The sequence below is a fragment of the Pygoscelis adeliae genome, unplaced genomic scaffold (genome assembly GCF_000699105.1).
Source record: "Pygoscelis adeliae isolate BGI_AS28 unplaced genomic scaffold, ASM69910v1 Scaffold170, whole genome shotgun sequence".
Lineage (NCBI taxonomy): Eukaryota > Metazoa > Chordata > Aves > Sphenisciformes > Spheniscidae > Pygoscelis > Pygoscelis adeliae.
The window spans coordinates 2206716-2212346 of NW_008824002.1; positions in this window are offsets into that span (position 1 = coordinate 2206716).

The window sequence follows — 5631 nt, forward strand, 5'->3', positions numbered from 1 at the left end:
CATGATGACTAATGATTACAACAATTTTGTCAAGCCTCTTCCGTCTTCCTTTCCTCTCAGGTTTTAATAAAGCTATTCTGCTACTTCAACTAAGTTTACATAAGAAAAGTTATGAAGTGTGTGTTTACATGAAGCCAGCCTCTACTGGCAATAAAGCTCTGCATCAGCTTTTAAAAAGTTTCTCTACAAATTCAGCTTTTATGAATGTTCACATTTTTCAGCCCCAAGCAGCTCTATCTTCTCACTCACATCAATCCATTTACGTCAACAGACAAGTGTTCTCCTACAGCACCAGCATCATTGCTTTAGATTGTAGTGTACTCTGCTTTAAGCTGTGCTATCGACACGGGATGGTAGCTCCAAGGCTTTCTGTTGCCACTACTCCCCAAATGACTTTCTACTGAGCATAGTATGTTGCAGAGTACTCCCCTACCTAGTTTTGGGCACATAAACAGCAAAAGTACCCTAAGAATAAGGAATCAAGCACCTGCTATCCAACTGTGCATCAATTTAAGAGTCAGGTGTGTAGGAACTGCACTACTAGCTGGTTATGTCACATGGAGTTACAAGTTACCTGTAAATCAGAAATAAGATAACCCACTGGCAAAACCAACTTGATCAGTCAGGCAAGAATGCATCTTTTCATGGAATTAAATTAAATAACCAAGGCACATCCACCCCTCTCAAAACGTCAGTAGCTTACACATTTCCACAGTTTTTTAGCCATCTGTGGCAAAAAAGAAAAAATAAATAAGAAGGGGGTGCCTTCTTGCAACTTTAAGAGAGAATGAGAGTTAGTCTCAGAGCAAAACTAGAGGAAATCAAGAGGTTGTTCAGTGGCAGAAGCGTGTAGGGGAGGGGAAATCAAGACAGCTTAAGAAGAATGGCCTTGGTTCCTGCAAAGCTCAAAAGCCGGAGGACTTGGGGTTTGTTTGTTTTCCTTCAAAATAGCCCTGGGCTGGAAGTGTGGTTTCCATGTCAAAAGACCATACTTTCAATCACTTCCTCTCTAAGCTGTTTTCTTGAGTGAGACCGTAATAAATCTCTTTCTGCAGAACCTACTCTTTAGCTCTCATTACTGAGGAAAGGCTAATGCCAGAGCACAAGTATAATACTGCACCTTAAGGCTCACCTTCAGCTGTCAGTGAAAAGGTATGGGGGCTTAGACTTGCTGTTTTACCTTCCCTACCCCCACGCACAGATCTGGCCCTAGGCTGCACCGCCCTTCCTACAGCATATAAAATAGTGATTTTCTTTCAAATGCTTTTTGAAGGGTTTACAATCAGATGTTCGATGATATTTCCATGTATAAAGATGTACATGGGTGCTCAGCAGTGTTATTGCTGTGTGGATGTCTACAAAGCTGCAAGAAGCTTAAGAGAAACCCAATTAGGCTACAAGAATTTACTGAGGAGTGTTTCATTTTAACAAAGATATAACAAACTGACATGCAAGCAGACTCAAAGCTCACTACCACTTTCTTTCCTTTTTCAGAAAGTGGAACATTGCCAGGCTGGTAATAAATGCTGTGAAATAATGCTTAGCGAGTAGCATCTCACCAAGCATTTCAGCGTTATGACCAAAGGAATTACTAGTATCAGCTGCCAAACAAATGATCTCATATACCAAAGCTAACAAACTGTTACCAGATAGATATCCTGCAGTTACAACATGACATCCGCTCCGTTATAGACACCAGAAGGAGCAGCCGATACTTAAAGCTGAAGAAATAACCCGTTTCCAAGTTTCAGACACAGCTGAAATAACACAATCTTTTTTTTTTATATATGGAATCCACATAAAATGAAATTATTCCCTGTTTTACAACATTCCTTCACCAAGCATACCAATATCAAAGAAATTTCATCAGAGGTTGCAATGCAGAAATTACACATTCAGCAGTGAAAGCAGAGTCTTCCAAAAACTCCAAGGCACTTCTTTTCGTTCTTACATCCCTGGATATAGGCACTTCATTAAAAAAAAAAAACTAATAAAGACCAAAACTAGAGTGAAACCTTAGCCCTCAGGTTAAGGATAATGTCAATCTTTCGTGTTGAAAAGTACAGAAAAGCACTGATGTGAAATCTCATTCTAGAATCAGGTAAACGCAATTACAGAGGAACTGCTAAAAATTTAAGTACAATCAAACCATCTGCAACCCGTATCCATTTCCTTAAAGCCATCCCCTGATACCTTACTCAAATTATGCTTAGCACTTCAGACATTCTAGTCTTGAGATACCACGTGCTTATAAAATACTCTTCTTAATCCCTAAAATTTAAAATTCATGGGGAGTAGGATGCTTTGTTTTTGCAGTAATAGCTACCATTCTGCTGAGCACATGACCCTGGTAGCACTCCAAAAGTCTGTACAAACTACTCTAAATCAATTTTGTAAGGGAAGTTACATTTAATGAGAAAATAAGAAATATTAGGGGAATTTAGCCACATAAATAAACATTTCTTACACACAAAGTAATTAGGATTTCCTCAGAGTATTAGAGGCTAAAAAGAAATATATTGAACTACACACACTCAAATGTCTCTGTTGAAAGGTGTGTATATATATGTATATTTTTATGTATGCATTATACACATATATACACAAGCACACATAAAGATATTTTTAGTTAAGGGAAGCAAAAAGCAGTAGCAATAGAAACCAGAAGCTGAAGATCTGTGTACAAAACTGCTTAGAACAAATACAATACCATGTCACTAACACCCATCTGTTCTCCAGCTGGTTTATAGTTTCTCTTTTAAAAAATGAATTAAGGTATTCTGCAACTCTAACTACTACCTTTCTACCACTTCATACTTCCATTATTTTGAAGGGAGGTGCAGGCCAGTAGGAAGTCCTACTATCCTAATAGCTCTATATTAACATCTACACCTCACGTTTACTTTTTCCTCACCCAGCAAGTAAGGGTTGTGTTTACATGAACATGTAGTGCAGCCCAACGGGACTAGAGCCACAGAGTGAATTAATTGGTGCTAAGGACCTGACACCCACACTATACGTGTTCCAGGGTTTTACTTTTGACCAGCTGTAGTCTGGTCCCAGGGACTGAATGCCCATTAGTGGTTGGAGCAGACTTTCTAATTTCATTCAATCCAACAGGAATCCAGTTTATGCATCGAAGCCACTTGGCTACATGAGCCAAAGTGCAGTAAGCGGAGACAATTGAGAGGTTTTCTTTAAAAGAGCACTCCTGATCCAAATTAAGATGTTAATGCTCACGCACCCAAGAAACCATTTCCTGTGGCTCCACATACAGCTATAGGCACCATGTCTCTTTTTCTCTTTGAGGCTGTGCCAGTTCATCCTGGTAAGCAGCCTGGACTTTGTAGCTTGCTGTTCTCTTCAGAGCCAAAGAGAAGAAGCAGCACCGTTATTTGGTCAAGTTTTAGCTCCAATTAAAGGGGAGGAGGGCAACAGAACAAGCACACGCATTACTTGTTACAGGCAAATCTCAAGCCTGGTTGATGGCCTTCTGCAACAGAACTTCTCCTGGTGTTCCTGGGAAGACTAGAAAAATACAAAGCTTCCTAATGACATATTTGAAAAAAAGTTGTCAAATTAACTTAATCTGAGGAAGTATTATCTACTAAAGAGATTTTTGGCGATTCTGCTATTGCTTTGGGTGAGGAGGGTGCGTGAAGACACTCAGGCTTTCAAGACACTCATAACAATTCAAGGTCCAGGGATACAGATTGTTACTGGTTTCACAGGGCCGCTTAAGAGAGCTACAGGCAGCAAGACATACTGAATGTGGAGAGACCTCACTAACAAAAACACGAAGAGGTAATAAAAATAACTAAAATCCTTAAAAATACAGGCTTGCCATTAGAACAGAAAATGATCCTGCCACTTTGCGTCTAATAGTGATCAGCCGCATATGCTTAATACAGAGGCTACCAAAAGATTAAGTCTTCCCTTTTGCTTAGGTCCAATCACATATCTCTAAACCGAGATTACCACTCAACAGAAAGTCTATTAAAAACGTTGTAGTAGAGCTTCTAAAACCCAGTAAGTATGCTCCTGCAGGTCATCAAAAGATCACTGGAAAGAAAGAAAAAGCATTGCAGCACATTTAAAAGTCATAAGGAAGAAGCTTAATGCAATATTAACAGCACATGCAATATTAACAGCACATTAACTCCACATGCAAAATTCTTCAAATAACTTTATTAACCTTAAGTTTGCCAAAAACTAATCAGATAGCAAAAGAATGGGGGAAAATAGGGGATAAAAAGAGTGATGAGTACCTACAATAATATTTTAATGATAACAGTTTTTGTTTGAAGTGTCACATCATTTAAATGTTACTCAAACGGAAAACTGAATGTGGAATATCTTACCTAAGGAATATGAAAAAGAAAAAAAAAATGCAGGCCCTAACCTCACAAAATACTCCAGATGGAGCAATCTTACTGATTTTAATGGGGGACACACTGTGCAAGGAATCTGCCTTCATGGAGATCCTTGACGAATCCAATAAACTTAAAACTAGAACTAACAGTACTGGTCTCTGATACAGAGTACTTGGTAAGATTTTAAGTACAAGGCAAAATAATAGTTACCTGGGAATTGCCACTCATTTTAAATATGGAAATTTGTTTTCTTTCAAATTAAAGGAGATACTTAATTCACGCGGTAAGTGCTACAAAAAGTAACTAGCAAGTATAGCATATAGACTTTACAGCCTCCTGAAACTCACCAACCCTTCTCTGATATGAATGCAGCACCAGTACCGTGTCCTACCATTCTCAGAGGAATTGCCTTATAACCCAAGTATCCTAATGCCATTTTAATGTTACTCCATTTTTCACCACGATCTCGCAACTTTGGCCACGCATACGGCCACGGCCCACACAGACTCTCTTTGAAATCATAATGGCTCCACGATTGTGATCTTTCATGCTTGGCACGACGGCACTTTGTGGATCGAGATATTTTCCACCCCTCTCCCTTACCATTCTTAATAGTTTCAGTGGTGAAAGCCCAGATTCCAATTCAATCCCGTATGTTATCTGGTCACAAGACTAGTCAACTCATGCCGAACAGAAAAAAAAAGACAGAGAGCTTACCGGACACGCATGTGATAGTCACTGTGCTCACCAGGACCGGTTTGGTCTTGTGAGCAGAACAGATGCGAAAAGTAACACAGCTCCAAACCACCAGCCTGAGCAAAATGCTGTTCCCGAGGGTTTAGAAAACAGTAATGATTCACTATCAGATAGCGACTACATATTCAAGCCCTGAAGTAGCAGTAGCTACTAAGTCTCACCTTTAAGGATTTGCGATAGGGCAAGGAAAAAGAGCAGCGAAAGGTACCTCATGCTCAGCGGGTCACCAGACTATGCACGTGTATTTAGGTCACAACAGTTAAGCCGGTTTTTAGTTTTCCTGCGCTGACGAGACCTGAACACGAGTTACCGCTGCAATCACACACAAACGCAAGGAAAGAGAAGGCCCGGCGCCTCTCCCCCGGTGTGGCCGGGGGGCCGGGCGGTGAGCGCCCCACGGTTCCCGAGCGTGCCACTTCCAGCTCGGATATAAAATGGCTGAGAGACCCAACGAGAGGGAAAGGCGGGGGAAGAGCCACCCCTGCGCGGCGGCGTCTCCCGC